Source organism: Silene latifolia, chromosome 7 (assembly GCF_048544455.1).
Source record: "Silene latifolia isolate original U9 population chromosome 7, ASM4854445v1, whole genome shotgun sequence".
In the NCBI taxonomy this organism is placed as follows: domain Eukaryota; kingdom Viridiplantae; phylum Streptophyta; class Magnoliopsida; order Caryophyllales; family Caryophyllaceae; genus Silene; species Silene latifolia.
This window is the reverse complement of record NC_133532.1, coordinates 58,053,290-58,072,167: the sequence shown is the minus strand read 5'-3', so window position 1 is coordinate 58,072,167 and position 18,878 is coordinate 58,053,290. Positions and strand designations below refer to the sequence as shown.

General features: G+C 34.4%; 1 long non-coding RNA gene and 1 pseudogene across 1 annotated transcript; both read left to right on the top strand.

Moving 5' to 3' along the window:
* Positions 1–2,907: 2,907 nt before the first annotated feature.
* On the top strand, positions 2,908–5,104 carry LOC141591094 (uncharacterized). Its single transcript, XR_012520652.1, has 2 exons — positions 2,908–3,160; positions 4,878–5,104. It is a non-coding gene; the product is annotated as an uncharacterized LOC141591094 (long non-coding RNA).
* A 4,399-nt stretch (positions 5,105–9,503) lies between these two features.
* Positions 9,504–12,547, top strand: LOC141592193 (cell number regulator 8-like; annotated as a pseudogene).
* Positions 12,548–18,878: the final 6,331 nt, after the last annotated feature.

Genomic DNA, 18,878 nt, shown 5'->3' with positions numbered 1-18,878 from the left:
AGGGGTCCAAGATTACCGTCCTATTAGCTTGTGTAATGTCTTTATGAGGATTATAACTAAATGTATCACTAATCGATTATCCAAAGTTATGGGTTATCTAGTGGGTGAATTCCAAAATGCTTTTATCCCGGGAAGGCATATTAGTGATAATATTTTGCTCGCTCATGAAGCCATTCATAATATCAATTCACATAAGAAAGGCAAACATGGGAAGTTTGCTTTTAAAGCAGATATGAGTAAGGCGTATGATCGAGTCAAGTGGGAGTTTCTACATGCTGTTTTGCGCAAATTTGGTTTCCCGGAAAGATTGATTAACCTTATTATGAACTGTGTAACTACGGTCACTTACGAGGTGTTATTTAATGGGGCTCCCTTACAACAATTCCGACCAAGATGTGGTTTGCGACAAGGGGATCCGTTATCTCCGTTTCTTTTCATCTTATGTATGGAGGTGCTCTCTTGTAGAGTGTCTCATGCAGAGCGAATGGGTTGTATAAAGGGTATTAAGTTATGCGAGAGGGTGAGACCGATGACACATCTTTTCTTTGCTGATGATTCGGTTTTCTTCCTTCATGATAAGGACGACTCTGTGTCGCAATTGAAGATTTTACTCGATGACTATTGTCGTGCTTCAGGACAAGTTATTAATGAAGGAAAGTCGGGTATCTTGTTTAGTCCGAATACTAAGCTGATAAAGGCTAGAAATTGTCTGAAAATTCTCAAAATTAAGAAAAATAAAGGAATTGGGAAATACTTGGGAATTCCGCCAGACTACAATCGTCGAAGAGGGACTTGTGTAAGGGTCTCGTTGACAATGTTCTGAAGCGTATTTCTTCGTGGAATGGGGTTTTTCTATCACCAGCGGGAAGACCGACTCTAATTTTGTCCGTTCTATCAAATTTATCTAATTTCTTTCTATCGGTATTCAAAATACCGGTAAGTGTGGCAAATAAGATCAACTCGCTTTTGTCACATTTTTGGTGGGCCGGAAGTAGATTGGGGAAAACTATCCACTGGTGCAGTATGAACTTTCTTAGTCTCCCGAAGAGTGAAGGAGGTCTTGGTATTCGGAATATTGAGTGTCTAAATCAGGCTTTGCTTGCTAAGCACGCCTGGAAGTTGGTTTGAAGCGGGATTCGTTTTTTGGTAGCGTTTTTAGGGAGAAGTTGTTTGGCACTAATGCTTACTCCGACGGGTTACTCATTAGGAAAGGTGGTAATCGATCTTGGGGATTAAGAAGTATTCTCCATGGGCTGAATCTTATTATTCCAAATATTGGATGGAAACCGGGTATTGATTCTACTTTAAGTGTTTGGAGCTCAAGGTGGGTTAACGGGGAATGTCCGGAGCCTAGGAATCACATCTTATCCCTGGATTTTACCCACTTTATGAACTTACGAATTAAAGATATTAGCCTTAGTTGTGGTAATTGGAATGAGGAACTAGTTAACTTTCTCTTCGATGAGGATTATGCTAAAAAAATTCTCGCTATTCTTCTTTGTATCTCACGAAAGAGGGATGTCATCTATTGGAAGCATACTAATAGTGGCTCGTATACTGTTAAAAGTGGTTACGGCACTATGTTTAGAGAGTTTATGGAAAAGAAGGGATCGGCGAAAGATAGGACAAAACTGAGTGTAAGTGGTAAAAAATTCTGCAAGTCAAGGCTATGGCGGTTACCGGGGCCACAAATATGGAAAGTTCTTGTATGGAAAATTATTACCAACTCTCTCCCAGTGGGTAGTGAGTTTGCTAGAAGGCAGATTTTGGTGGATCCTTTTTGCCATTTATGTGCTCAGGATGTTAAAGAGATTGAATCGTTGGAACACTTGTTTAGAGATTGCCATATTTCAGCTAAGGTATGGGCTTGTTCCACTCTTGGAATACATACAACACATAATGATAATGTTAATATTGGGGAATGGATTATTAATTGGCTACGTTACTTGAGTTTGTTGGAGGCTGGTGAAGATCGGGTTGTGCAATTTCTTGCTACCTTATGGTGTTTATGGAAACTACGAAATAATCTAATTTTTAGAGGTGGAGAGTTCATTCCGCGGTTGTTTTTTACATCATTGTCAGAGACCGTGGTGACGACCCTTAATGCTGCAAAATTACGTAGCAAGGGTGTGAAGGAGGCGACTGAGGCAGAGCTAGTTGGAGATGAGGGGAGTCAAAATAGGATAAGAAATAGCTGTCCTTTTTTACGTTGTCGGAGGGCCTAACTCATGTCTTAGTACTAAGATTAAAGTTGATGCGAGTTGGTGTAATTCCTATGACGCAGCTATAGGTTGGGTTGCTTTTGGTAGGGAAGGCGTTTTATTCGAAGGGGGTATTAAGACAAGGGCAGAATCAGCTTTGCAAGCAGAGGCATTGGGTATCCGTAGAGCCCTAGTGTGGGCGCGTGATAATGGACAATTTCATCTCGAGGTTGCATCAGACTGCCTTCAACTGGTAAATCAAATTGCGGGGCTTGAACTTGGACATCACCTTATCCAAGGGATCCTTGAAGACATTTTTCTTATGTTTTCATCGTTTCATTGTTTATGTTTTAGTTATGGTCCAAGGGGCTTAAATAAGATTGCTCATGGCCTCGCACAACGGGCCATGAGAATGTAGGACACCTTTTTTTACTGCTGCCAAAAAAAAAAAAAAAAAAAAATAGCTCAATTCAAGGATTTGCTTGAAAACAAATAATGATTTTAATTTTACTTCGTCCAAACTACAACACCCAGTGTAACACCCTGTTATTTTCGGAGTAATTTATAAAGGGTTACTTATACATTATTCATTATGGGATTTGGAGTCGTAAACTATTAAAGAAAAACTTATGTTTTGTTATTATTAATATGGAGAGAACAAAACCATTTTGGACTTTTCATAAAAGAAATTTATTTGGGATTTATTCAAAGGTCAGGCATTGTTTATGGTTTATACACCGACTTGAACCTAGGCTCGGGTTTTAACCCAATTTTATATAACAATAATAAGAAGGAGAAACCTAATCAGCTTTCCGTCACTCCCTCATCAAAACAAAGAAAAAAAAAAACCCAAAAGAGAAAAGAGGATCACCGAGAACGAGATTAGCGTAGCCTTGACCGCCGTCAACAACACCACTACTTTCATCATCTTCTTTCTGTCATCAATCCCCTCTATCAAGGTATTTCCTATCCCTTAGTCACTTGTTTTATTAAATACTTTACACATAGGATTAATTGGTAAAGTAGATCGTTTTGAGTCCAATTTCTAATGTCGTTGTTGCCATCAAGCACAATGGGTATAATAATATGTTAGGGTGTCCGTGTCCGTTTGGGTTGAATAGTTGTCAGTTGTGAATCTTTGAGGCAAACCTTTAGGCAGCCATACCCCTGCATTGAGACGATTTCGGCGGAGTTCGTAGATGTCGTGAGTCTCTTAGAGATGAATGTCTGTATAATTTCTGCAGTATAGGTCTATCCCTTGTGAGTATCGTCTTTTGCCTGTGGACTGTTAGTTTCATCTCCCGACGCCGACACTTTCCCTGTTATGAGTGTATGAAAAATCGTTAACTGTTTGAAGTTGGGTAATGTATGAAGATTTTATTGTGTGGTTGTATTGAATTGTGGATATGAGTCTATAAGTGGTTTGCTGAAGGTGGAAACCTACTTGGTTAAATTGGATCATATTGGTAATGAAATAAGCTGACAGAAAAGGGAAAAACATGGTTAGAAAATAACACAGGTGACATGGTAGATAGCGAGAGACTTGTGTATGAATTGATGGACACAACATTGTGGTTTTATAAGGGTTGCCATGATAATTTTATTAAAAGGATTAATTGATTTAGTGTATTAATTAGTAATCTTGGCGACTAGATGAGCAAACTTTGGTATACAATTTACACAATTGGAAATAAAATTCGTATGGTTTTATTAGTTTAGGTGAATGACATCACTAGTGTAAGTGATAGATACGTAAGTTGGTCTTGAAGGTGGAAATTAGGAGTAGCTGTGTTGGCTTTGAGTTTTAATTATGGTGGATGTAACTTTTAAGGGTTAATTATTCACGTTGAGTGAGTAACGAGTTTGTATAAATGCGAGTTGATATAGTAGCGGGTTAATTTGTATAGTGGTTGTATATTTTCTATACTTGTAGTTTCCCGTTTTGAAGTAAAGGAATTTTTGGATTAGACTAGCTTGGATATACCGTCTTGAGAAGTAAGGACTTCTACCCCATTTAAATTTAAGCAAAGAGCATGTTCGGTTTAATCTTTAAACTGTTTTTATAATGTTTTTGGCATCGATGAGGTTTTACTTGTACTTCTAAATTTTGAATATTACACATTGGAATGGTTTTGGCTCAGGCCAATTTGTAAAAATTTGGTTTTCTTCTGGTCTAGAAGGTTTACGGTCGTCTCTAGAAGGTTTAAGGTCGTCTTTGATGCTCTTGGAATTTTGTCCCGAAATTTTAACTCTTGGCCCGAGTTCATTTGGGTGAGGATTGTCCGGCCCCCACTCACTAGGTAGTTAGACTTTGTCCTTTAGCGGTTCCATGGTTCCATCCTACTGACTGTCCAAATGTGAGAGGTGCGCACTTTTATGAGTCTAACAAAGCACAGGTGGTGCCTCTACACCGTGTCAAGGGTAGGACTTTGGCACACAGGTGGTGAAAGTTATGGATTTCGAACGATTTAATAATTGTTATTGGATTTTTGATAATGTTGGTTTTGGAATATAATTCGTTCTTACTGATTTTTGGAGCTTGTAAAGTTTATAATATTGTTCTATTATGAATATATCATTTCTTCTTATTTTCTCAAAACTCAGTTGTTGCTGACGTCCTTATATTTTGGGCCGTTCCCCCACTGGAACCTCTACCTATTAATGTTTTGGGTACAGTTGATAGGTACAATTGAGATACAATTGAGATGCTTGAGATGCTGCATGGGTGCATACTGGATCCGGCAATTAGTACGAGCGTGGAAGGATTTTGAATAAAGACTCCGTCTTAATCTATTTACAATTTTATAATATCATTGGATTTGAATTATATTTTATTGTTTTAGATTTTGTAAGACTTAAGTCTTCCGCTGCAACGTTTTAATTGTTTTGATAAAATTTTGAGATATGTACTTTGTTTTAAAGGTTACTCTGTATTTACCTTGCACTTGGCATTTTCAGCTAAGTGTGGAGTGACAGCCGTGAATTTTCAATCTCTTCTTTACCGTTTTGGTCGTGAAAATTTAGGGCTGTTACACCCGGAACTACAGATGGAGCAATTAGAAGTTTGATTCCTCCCAGATAAGTAAACTCTAATTGTGATTCTGGTATAAGATAAGGATCGATTTCCACCTAGAATTGTAGGGGCGATATGATATCCTAAAGAGGAATACAAAGAGAGATATAAGAGAAACAATTTTGATTTTAGTCTGATAATGATACAATATAAAATGTTAAAACCCTAAACCCACTTAAAGAATTTATAAGTATATAAACAAACACCTTTTATGTAAGATATATCGACAATATCAGCTAGACAAGGAAATAAGTATAACTCTTATATTAAGGGAGGATGGTTTTGTAAAGAGAGGTTTAGAAATATTATGTTCTCCACCTTAATTGTTAGGAAATTAAGGCCAATTACCCACACGCTAACGGAAGAATAATCGACAATATAAAACTAAAAGTAGATAACCATAAACAATAATAAGACGAGACAACATATAGGGTAAACACCCATGGAAAAACCTTCCAAATCCGGAGGCAAAACCCACAGTCAATCGAGCAATCCACTATAATAATAGTTCAATATTGTCCGCTGTTTCGAATATTACACCGATTCGGAACCCACAATGATTGAGGAAAACCAATCTAAACCCTAGAACAATTGATAAATACCACCAATCAACTAGTAATACCGTCTAGATTAAACCGCCTAAACTATGTGTAAACTCGTATACTTGACCGTAACAAAGAGCTACTATACTAACCTCGATTAACTGAAACCGAGATTGAATCTCGACCACAAAACCGTTTTGCTCCTGTCACCCAACCACACAGAAACCCTCACCGTCTAGAAAACCCGCTAAAGAACCCGTGCTAATCAGTGTGTGAGAACACCCAAGAAATAGAGATCTATTCTTGTGAGAAGCTGTGACACCAGTTGAATGTCCAACTATACATGCAAATGTGTTTTTGTGTTGTATGCTGCTTCTGTTTAATTTGACAAAGAAAAACTCCTTTTATTGAACACCAAACAGCCAAGTTCCTTGGCTTGTAATACAAGTCGTGGACCAAGTCCACCAAATAAAACAAGTAGCTTTATTTAATTTCCGTAAGACAAAGTTCTAATGTGAACTTTTACATACAAAATTACTAAAGATCGCCCCTATATTACTTATCTCGCCCCTAATATTCATTTCACTTTCCAATTTTGCCCTTTACTCTAACACATTCTCAAAATTATTTTTTATCGATAATTGAACATATGAATGACGGTGACCCACTTTACGATAATTAATAATCAAGCACGATTAAATTCGAAACAAAATTGACGATTAGAAACGTAAAAACTTCAAACGATCATAACTTTGTGCTCGGGTGTCCGATTTTGACGATTTTTTTTTCAAATCACTTAACTCGACGAGACGAACGCAATGGTAAAAAAAATTGTAAACGGGCCCATTCGTGTGAAAAACACGAACTGGCCTAGGCCGGTTCATGTGGTTTACATGAACCAGCCTTGGCCAGTTCATGTAAATCACACGAATGGGCCTAGGCCAGTTCATGTGGATTACACGAATTGGCCCAGGCTAGTTCGTGTAAACCACAAGAATTGGCCTAGGTCAATTCGTGTTTTTTACACGAATGGACCATTTCTTAATTTTTTTTTTTTGCATTGCGTTCGTCTCGTCGAGTTAAGTGATTTGAAAAAAAAATTCGTCACAATCGGACACCTGAGCATAAAGTTATGATCGTTTGAAGTTTTTTGGCTTTATTCGTCAAATTTTGTTCAATTTAAATCCCTATTTCGTATTATTTTGAGACGGTTTTGTTTTTGTTAATTTATGAAGCGGTTTTTTTGAAATTTTAAATTTAAAATCGAAAATGAGTAAAAAGGAAGGTAAATCGGGTTTTAATTACACAAGGGCAAAAAGGTAATATTTAGGGGCGATATGAGTAAAACTAGGGGCGATCTTTAGCAAACCCGTTTACATAACTTGGGCTGAACATATATTGGGGCCACGAATCAACATTAATTTGTAATAAACTTAAAATGAACCTCATTTTACATTATGCACCACTTAGCTGACACCCAAACAGACATGGACACGGACACGACATCCCATGAAATTTAGGACACATGACACATTATTAAAATTTATTAAAAATAAATTTTATAGTTATAAACGTTTGATTTTTATTTTGTAAAAGTATATTATATTATTTAAGTAAGTAAAGGTAATACTTGGCCTTGACTATAACTCATTTTCATTTCCCACTTAAACCCATCTTCTAATCAATCTCTTTCGACAACTCATTTCTCGTCTAAAGAACAACATTCACCCCAAATAATGTCCAACTACCATGAATACGCATCGGACATGTGCCCAAATACCATTAGGCACGCGTCGGACACATGTCCAAATAAATGAAGAAAGTTAGACACGACTTTATAGGTGCCCGACACGTTTATGTGTGTTCCGATGAGCGTTGATGTCCGCCACAGTGTCAACATGGGAAGGTCGATTAAAAGGAATGCCCGTGCTACCTAGTGCACCACCTCATTCGTGTAGATCAATACATCATTTCCACTTCCACTTCTATATCTATCTATATCTATCTATATAATAACATAAAAAGGCTAGATTGAGTAGCTAATAGAATGACACGTGGCGCACTAATAAACTTACATGATAGATTAAAAAAAAGAAAAAAGATAGAAAAAATCTATATAATAACATAAAAAGGTTAGATTAAGTAGCTAATAGAATGACATGTGGCGCACTAATACACTTACATGATAGATTGAGTAGCTAATAACTCATCTTATGTAAACAAACCTTCATATCCCTTTAAACAAACCTTCATATCCCTACATTACTCTACTTTATAATCATAATTCAATGCTAAACTTCTCATATTCTATGATTATAAAATCAATTCACTAAATTTCACCTATAAAACAAAATCAAATGATAAGAAGTCTAGCACATTCCTAGGAAAAAAAATGATTGAATAATTTGTTCACTCTCACCTATTTATTTGTTCACTCTCACCTATTTATTTCATTTGATTAGTTATTCAAGACTTTTCATATATTTGCTTCAGTGTGTGTTGAAATCAAATTACTGGGCAAGAGATGAAGAGATAAGATGAAAATAGAATAAAAGAGAAAATTCCACAATCATTTGTATTGAATAGTTCGTTTTAGGCATTGACGAACGTTAGTGAATACCCTTGAGACCGTCGACGATTGAATATAATCGTCAAAATTTGTTGAAGGAAATCCTAACTTTACTAAATTGTAACCTTAATTTTTTAGTCTTACATTATTTTTTTATAGTGGTAGAATATTGTGGGGATGTTTTTTATATATTCATAATTGTTAATGTGTAGTGATTTTGTGGAATTAATATTATAACAAATTACAAATATTGATCAAGGCAGGTTTTGTGTAAATAAAGTATTCTTTAAATTTTTTTGTGAAGTTGGTTAAAAAGATAAATCTATATTTTTTTTTGTATTCTTACTAATGAGTAGCACACTTTTAACTTTAAATTTATATTTTATAAGTGAGAGTGGATGTTTGTTTTATCTATCATACCAACCTCAGTTTAACTATTTTTATATGATTAAATATTACAACGGTTAAAAAGAATGAGTAAAGAATATATTAAGTCTTAGATATCATCACTATCTTCAAACATAAAAAATAGAAGTACATAACTATTGTTAATACTAATTACTATTTTTATAATTAATACTATTATTTTAATAAAGTTGGACAACCAAAACTATCATTTTTTTGATGTTAAGTAAAAATGATATCATTAAGTTACAAAAGTCAAATGAGAATAACAAAATAATACGGAGTACGTTTCAATAAAAAAAATACTAAAGAAAGATGTGAATATCAAGGCACTTACAAAAATAGTAAAAAGATTACATGAACCAACATTTATTAATGAAGACTAAGAGAAGTCCCGTGATTTTCACGAGATATTAAACTAGTTTACTATGACAAAGCGAATCAAATAAAGACGAAATCTGTAACATTGTAAAGGTGGACTCAGATAAATTCACAAGTCATAACAGTGGTATACAGTGAAATATTGAAATGGATGCATTAATGACGCACATAAAATAAAGACAAAATCAAGAAATTCAGAGAGAATTACGGAGTATCCATTTTTTACATTTTTGACACAATCTCCTGCCTTATTACACGCTTCCTTCCTTCCTTCTTTCCTATCTCTCTTTTCACATAAATTCCTCATTAATATCCTCCTCCTAAATCTCGCTTTCGCCTGAGAGTTGGAATTTGGAATCCCTCCTTTTCAACTCTCTCCTCCATCTCCTCCTTTTCCCGATACATTATCAATGGCGAACAAGAACAATCTAGCTGCAGCTGAAGAAGAAGAATCAAGCCCCCTTTTACCCACCGATACCAACAAACCTCGTGATAATCAACCAACACCTAAAATGGGTGTTCAATTGTCTTCTCCGCCTTCCCCGCCTTCTAAAGAACAACCTGTTCCTCCAATGACAGAGCCCCACCTGCCTGATTCTTACGGTTGGGCCGCTGATGGTCTGCCTTTGAGTGTTGTGGGCCACCCCGTTACGGACCGTGCTCCCGGAGCTCGACATGTGTCATTGTTTTGGGAATCATGATCGATTTTTTGTGGCGCCGATCTTGAAGTTTGTGAGTTCTATTTTCTTGGTTTTCTGCCATTTTAATGTTTTCTTGAATTTATTTATTTTTAATTATGATAATTGATGGCGGTGAATGGTTCCTCTTTTGTCATTGTTTGATGTGAAATAAAATATACTCCCTTCATAATTTAATAGATGACGTTTTATATTGATTCACACAAATTACGACTTGCATTTATTATTTTATTCTACCTCTTTTATTGTCTTTCTTTATTTATTTTGTGTGCATGTGTCCATATGAAACTGTGCATTGCTTGTTACTTGCTTTTCTTTCATGCCTTAATTGGCTGAAATGGGAAACCTCATGTACTCAAACATTGGAATTTGGAGAGCTTTTATAACTGAAGGCTAAAACGGCAATTATTAAGCAAAAAAACCAAAACCATTAAAACGTCATATATTAAATTATGGAGGGAGTAATTGAAACCATAGAGGGTGGCAGATCTAGGATTTGTTGTTAGGGGACGAATATTTTTAGGGGGCGCGAATTAGTAATACAATAGAGGTGCAACTGCTTCTTCTAATAAAATGAAAGAACATGGAGAAAATAGCTGTTGAGGGTTTGATTGTTTGAATGTGAGTGTACGGTGTTAAATTTAATCCTTTGTTTGGAAACAAAATGGGAAGGTAAGGAGAGGGACGGCGACATAGTGGAGGGAGAGAGATGGGGAATGGAAAGGATTAAAGAAAAATATAAATTTGGCTTGTTGTAGGGAAATAGATGGATTCATTTTTGTTCCCTTGGTCACTTTTATTTCCCTCAAACTCCAATGTTTCTAACAAAAGGAAGGATTCTCTTTCCTCTTCCTTCAAATCCTTTTTTTTTTTATAAAATTACCGTGCATAGGTAGACTGGCGGTACCATACATCTAACCGAGAAAATATAGCTATAGCTCCTTTACATAAAGGATCAAAAGGGTTACAAGCGTAGCCCTCAAGAACAAATGGGTGAGCAATTACATGGAAAGGAGAATGGAGGTCTTGGTCATGTTTATGTCGAAGTCCCAAGGTCTTTACATTGTTGCTCTGAGTGATTTCAATGTAATGATTTTAGAAAATACCTCGGAATTGTGACTCATCTTAGCTTAGTTTTTTTGGTTCAAATGAGCGCACTAAGTCGCACGTTAGAATCGAACCTCCAACTTTATAGTTGGAGTAAGAAAGCTCTTACCACTTGAGCTAACTCTTGTTCTCTCCTACCATATCTCAAACCTATTGATTGTACCCTTTTCACTTTGGTGACCAACCAATGTCAATTTAAAAATTAATTTCTTCAAATATATTTAGAGTTGCAATGTAAAAAAAATGTCAATTTGATTGATCAAACCAACTATTTACTTACCATGTATTATTTCAAAAAATTCTTAAATATCGTATAAATTGTATGACTACCAAAGTCAAATGGATATAGTATAAATGGAATAGAAGGGCTAAGATAGTGTAGGCGTTGACTGCTTACAATTTAAAATGTGGGAGATTGATAAGAGGTTTGAATCACTGAGTATTTCTAAAGCTAGATTCCAAGTTCATGTTGTTCATCCTGTTTATCTCTGAACTTGATGGTTCTTGAAAGCAGTTATGTAATGCAGTTCCTGGCCGAAAGTTATGCTTAGTTGGCCACTTATGCCTTTATTTTTTCTTGTTTGATTTGAATATTAGTATTTTTCCTTTTTAACCAAGATGGATGGTAATCACTAATCAGGTCTGCTTGGAACTATTGCTCCTTGTGTGCTCTATGGAAGTAATGCTGAGAGACTTGGATCAAGCTCTGGGAGTTTTATTAACCATTGCATGACATACACTACTTTGTACCTGATTGGAAATTCCTTTTTTGGATGGAACTGCTTGGCGCCCTGGTTTTCCTATAATACTCGAACAGCTATTCGCCGGAGTTTCAACCTTGAGGCAAGTTGTTCTTCTCTTATGGAAATGCTTGTTAAATGTAATTTTTAAGGACTTATACGTGTTAAACTTGTAGTTATTGTATTTCCATTCCAATTACTTGGATTTTGCTTCATTCTTCTTGCCAGGACTCGTACATGTTAAACCTATGTTATTCAGATACTTCACTTTTGTCGCGTGACCGATACTTGGAGTGTCTGACACAACACTTCGGCACTTAATGTTAGACGAAAAAATTGAAAACACTTGTTTGTGGAGTCAGAGTTAGATAGTGTTAACCTTGAAGATTTGATTACATCGTAGATTGATTGTTGGCATTTGGAGATGAACAGGGAAGTTGTGAGGCACTAACACGACATTGTGGGTGCTGTGAAAGCTTAGTGGAGGATGAAATACAAAGGGAGCAATGTGAAATGGCATGTGATTTTGCCACCCATTTGTTGTGCCACCCTTGTTCGCTTTGCCAGGAAGCTCGTGAGATTCGTCGTAGGCGCCACACCGCTTTCAATGGTCATCCCATCGTTGCTATGGTTCCACACGGGAGCCAATCTATGGGCCGTCATTAGCTCCTTTAATGGTTGTGTAGGCCTCATCTCATCGGTAGCCTGTCTATATTTTATATTATATTTTTATTGATATGTTTACTTTTTTTTGTCTTATTGAGTGTAAATTTGGGATACCTGATGTGGTTCACATAAGCATTTTAAGTAGCTATGTTGTTTATTGTGCAACTGTGTTGATGTTGTGTCCTTTTAATGAAAGAGTCACGTGACGTGTTTTTTAGTTTATAACTGAACCATTATAATCACTTAGATGGGATTGTAATGAAGGAAATTAAGCACTAAAGGGTGACGATTGAAACGTAGTTAGCATCTTTGCCTCGGCTCAGTACATCATAGGAGCCATTTTTCATGTCTAACACGAGCCACGCACAAACCTATGGCTTGGTTCACCGGCAGGACTTGTTGTTACTTTTTTTTTTGAAAGAGACCTTATCACAATCCATCCTGCTGGTGTAGTCTTAGTTTACCTTCAAAGTGCACGAGCTCCTTGTGTGGTGGTGTCTTTGTGGGATGATTGGGATGGTTCCTTGGTTTGGTGTTGTGTGTCGTGGACTCGTGGTGGTTTGTATGAGGCCGGAAGATTGTCAACGATGGTTTGGTGTTGTATGCATTGTTGGTTATTGTGGACTTGTGTGTTTATGGGCACCGTTGAAGCCAGAATTTTGATTGAAATGCTAGTATATATAAAATATATATGGGTTTTTCTATGTGATACCCTGTATTTTTTTGAATTCTACGAGGTACCCTTAGGTTTTGAAAATATCAGTGGTACCCTTAAACTTAGTAAAATGTTCTTAAAATAACCAAACTACTAAAAATCAAGTTTTTAAACAGTTAAATTTTGTAAAGCAAATATGTTTACGATTGATCAAATGATATTTATGTTAATAACATGACAAATTATTGCCAAAAACTCAATCAAACATGCATAAAATAAACATTTAAATGAGGCGGATTAGAGTATTTTGGGTATTTTAAGATGTTTCCATTAAGTTTAGGTGTATCACTGATATATTTGAAAAGCGAGGGGCGCCACCTAGAATTCGAAGGAGTACAAGGGTACCATGTAGAAAAACCCAATATATATTTACGCGATACCCATTTCTTTGTTAGTGCGCACCAAAGTACTTACCTCGGCAATCTATCATATGCTTTCTCTAAATCAATGAACACCATATGTAAATTTTTCTTCTTATCTCGATATTTCTCCATCAATTGTCTCATAAGATGGGTTTCCTCCATTGTCGATCTATTGGGCATGAATCCAAATTAATTTTCAGATATCCTCACCTTCTCCCTAAGTCTTTGTTCGATCGCTCGTTTCCATAACTTCATGGTATGACTCATCACTTCATCAGTTTATTCCCACGGTAGTTGGAACAATCTTGCACATCACCTTTATTATTAAACAATGGAACCAAAGTATTCTCCCTCCAAGCTGAAGGCATCTATTAGGCCCCGTTCTTTTGGACTTAAAGTCACCCTCTTGTTCATCAAAATTAGGTTAAGTTCAGAAAAGTTCAGCTCCTATAAGTTAAGTTAAGTTCAGCAAAATTAAGTTTAGAAAAGTTTAGCAAAATTAGGTTCAGAAAACTTGAGCAAAATTAAGTTGAGTTTAGAGAAGTTAAGCAAAATTAGAAGTTTCATAATATTGACAAGTTTAAAAAAAAAGATACGTAGTACGACTTTCGTTCAAACGATTGTATAAACAATCCGAGATTAATTATTATTCTATATTTAAAAATAAAAGCATTTATTTCAACCGAATTCCTACCTATTCCCCAGACCCCCACCCATAAAAAACAAGTGTTTCACTCCTAGTTAAAAATATTTGGCGGGTCAATGGATTTATTATTCTATATTTAAAAAAAAGCATATTTGATAAGAAGCGGAAAAATCTATGTACAAGGTGCGAAATAACATAGTCAAAAACATTTGGCGAGGCAATGGATTTGACGGGGTGAGCTCAAATGAAGATGAAGAAAGTGACGAGAAAAATGAAAATATGGAACTAGATGATTAGAAAAAAAAGTAATCTGTGATTTACTTTTTATTTTTATGTATTAGTTAAAGTGTACGAACATACTAATTATATAAAGAAAATATTTGATTATCTTTATTTGTGTCTCAAGCTATATTTAATAATAATAATATCATCAACAACAACAACAACAACAACAACAACAACAACAATTAGTATTAGTATTAGTATAAAATTGATACATTTGATAAATTCATGTTAGTAACATAAGGAAGTGAACGTAGTAGCATGATAAAATATACGTAGTTGTTTTCATAGCATGTACTCATGGTAGAATATATGTCGTATAATCATTATTTTTAAATTAATTTAGTGTGTGTGGTTGTGTTATTAACCTCCAATTAAGAAATAATCAATTTTTTTGTTTTATTTGCAGGGTTTTGAGATATGCAATGACGAATGGGCAATAATAAGATTTAATACTATCTCTGATCCAGACCAAAGATAACACTTATTTTTGGGTGGTCTTCAAGTCGGTACTTTGACCGTATTTTTTTATTAACATAGAACTCGACGTAAAAGAAATCATTGTATTACAATCTCATGTACATAAGACAACTTTTTTATTTGTATATGTATGCTTTCTTAATATTGCAATATGGTGTGTTTTTCATTCCTTATTTGCTTCTGTATTTTAGTCTCCTTTTTTTGTTTTGGTAAAATGTAAGTCGTATATATTAACGCAAACGTAACCATACACGGACACTCGAGCGCCTATCCGGGCCCAATATCCAACCGCCTAAAGTGATGGGTCAGGCCCTATCTCATCCGTTATCAAACAACAAATCAAAATGGCCAGACAACAAATACAGGGGAAAGCCCCAAATTAGACAACCCTAAAAAAATCAATCGAACTCCTTCATCTTCTTCGTTCAGTTTGATTCATCTTCACCCTGAGGGTAGATCATCACCATTAATGAACCTTCAAACTAAACCCGTTCCTCTTCCAGTCAGAGCCTTGAAACGGATTTTCAGATCCTGAGTGAGTTGGTCCACGAGCTTTAAAGGTCGTAAGATGCATGCATTTTTCCTGCAAGAGTTTCTTTGAAGGTCGTAGGATGTATTTTAGTCTCCTTATTAACCATATACTTTTGTTATTGTATATTTTCTATCCATTATGCTTAATTATTATTGTTTTACAAATTTTGTAGTTTGAATGTTATTTTTTTTATTGTTGTTATGATCACTTTTATTTTCTCATAAATTAATCGCATTGGTCCTTCAACATTATCATACATATATATGATGGTCAAGCTATAAATTGATATTCACTTGATTTAGCACACTTAAGGTAATTAGTTTTGAATATGATTCAAGTAACCCCTTTTTTTGTTTCTTTTTAGTGTATGTTTTATTTATTGTTTTTGGGTGGTCTTCAAGTCGGTACTTTGACCGTATTTTTTTTATTAACAAAGAACACTACGTAAAAGAAATCATCAGATTACAATCTCATGTACATAAGATAATTTTTTTATTTATATACTAGTGTTAATCCCCGCTGAAGCTTGGTATTTTTAGATATAAATGTTAAAAGAATTTAACAATAATAATATTTATTCCATTTTGAAAGGGTAGAGAATATGTTTTGTTCATGTAAAACGCTACTAAAAGCTAAACAACAATTTATGAAAAAATTGTGACCATAATTACCATCAATATTTTTGGTATCTGATTAATTAGGAGGTAAATATTGAATAAGACTAATTATAGATAGTGGGAAAATTTGGAGACTTATTAATCTTTTAGTAATAAGGGATTATTTATGCATTTTAATTAAATCGACAATTCATTTTATTTTTATATTTCTCATCATTTTATTTTTATTTAACAAATAAAAATTAAAATCGTAGGAAGTCACAAAATGAATATTTTAATGCATTTTTTTTTCGAGAAATTAATGATGTTATTTTATAATTTTTTTACCAATAACATATTCTTTTAGCCGCAACTTCTTATCATAAAAAGTCAAAAAAACTTATTGCAAGTTGTTTCGAGAAATTAATGATTTTATTTTATTATTTCTTACTAATACCATATTTTTTAGTAGCAATTACTTATCATAAAAAAATCAATGAATTTTTATCGTAAATTTTTTCATAATGTGTAAAATTGAATGATAAATATTAAATCTATGCTTATTTATAACCCTTTATGTCTATCGTATATGCTAAAAATACTAAGTTCAATTTTAGGAAATATGCTTAGGCAGGAAAAATTGGAGCTTCTCCTATTCTTTTAGTAGATAGAGGATGTACGATTTCTTTTTATTGCAATATGGTGTGTTTTTTATTCCTTACTTGCTTCTGTATTTTAGTCTCCGTATTAGCCATATACTTTTGTTATTGTATATTTTCTATCCATTATGCTTGATTATTATTGTTTTACAAATTTTGTAGTTTGAATGATAATTTTTTTTGTTATGATCACTTTTATTTTCTCATAAATTAATTGCATTGGCCCTTCAACATTATTATACATATATATATGGTGGTCGAGCTATAAATTGATATCAACTTGATTTAGCACACTTAAGGTAATTAAATTTGAATATGATTTAAGTAACCCTTTTTTTGTTTCTTTTTAGTGTATGTTTTATTTATTGTTTATATATATGTGCCTAACAACACCTTTATTCCAGAATTATAAAGAAAGGGATGTAATGCATGATTTTATTATATTTTTTTTGTTCATAGAATCACACTTCGTGTATGTTAATTAGTATGAATTAGTAGGTATTTTCGGGTTTGGCCTGAAGAAAAGAAAGGTAGTGTAACTAATTAGCATTCACTACAATATGTAAATTTTTTTTAATTTATTGTTATTCTTACCTTTTATGCCTTTATTATATGTTTGTATTTCCATGAGCGTATGTACAAGGGGCTCAGTGGACGCAACCTTAAGATTTATGTGGAGTATTTTAATTAGATGGGATAATTCATAAGAATCGGAGAAAGTACGTAGCATTTAGAATTATCATTATCATCCGTCTTTATGATAATCACTCATGCATCACATAAAAACTTTACTTTCCTATACTCCACAATTTAATTAAGTACATAAATTTAAGTTAAATACTGTTATGATCGCCTCATATCTTGTTATTTCATTACCATTTGATATAAAGATTGGAATGGGTTGTAAGGTTAGCGAAATTGCCTAATGAATTTTTTTTTATTTTACACGAGGCCTATGCCATATAAAAGATTAATCTAATATTAATTTGATCACATCTATAATAGATAAAAGTCACCGTCAAAACCAAATTTAATACAACCACTAGTACATATAAATATGAAGTTTAATAGGTAATTATAAATTCAAATAAAAAAATATCTCTACATCGACTACACCACAAATCCGAATTTCCACTCCATTAGTTCATTAGGAATTTAAGAATTTCTACGGCTAACCTATGTCTTAATGTAGATAGTATTAAAAATTTCGTTTAACTACCTACGACAATTAGTTGTATGCAAAACTAGGGTATATTTAGTTTTTTGAGAAAGAGGGTATATTTATTTTTAATTAATGGTGAACTACAAAAAAAAAAAAAAAAAAAAAACAACGATCTTACCGTTAAAATTTCTCATCTTTTATTTTATTTTTTATATAAAACTGATAAACAAAACTATACTACTCCTTAGCATAATAAAATTGACTACATAATTTAGTTCATGGAAAGAACAAGTAACTCTATGAAGCTAAGATTCGGTATTCACTTTTCCTCAGTGAATTTAACAAGGGGAACTATAACACCCTCTTATTACCCGACCAAGGTAATAAGGAGATGTTACCATCTCGGTTTCCCGAGACGGTGATTAGAGTTACAATCAAGAAACATTTAAATATAAATAAAGTATTTAGTGGATTAAATAACCATAAATGAATAAATGAAATAACTAATACAACTCATGACTACTATACTTTTCTAATGAAATGACACTTGACTCCAAGCCTAAGGTTCGTCCTATCTCCCATGTGACACAAACTCAACATGTACTTAACCTGCTCCCCATATGATCGAAAATATTATATGGATCGACACAGGCAGCCCCGGAAATAGGTGACAATTACACAAACACACAACACATCAGTTTCAATAGATAAATATAAGACACAACATGATAAATAATTATGCAACATGCCAATGATATGAATGAGGTACAATTATACAATTACCATGTGGGTACCGGGACACACCCAGACGTACTAATAACCACCGGTGTCAGGGACACGCCCATGACATCACACCTCATCATAAGGTACCGGAACACGTCCAGACGTACCGGGTCCGGAAGCCAAGCGGATCCCCTGCCAAACGTGGTTTCTCACCTACACGCGTCCCTCCGTACTCAAGCAATTAATATGCAAATCCCTCTTGGAGTGGGAAGCTCCAAGAGGCGACTCAAGCGTAAGACGGTCTCCCAATCGTCTTACGTCTCCTCAACAACAACACAT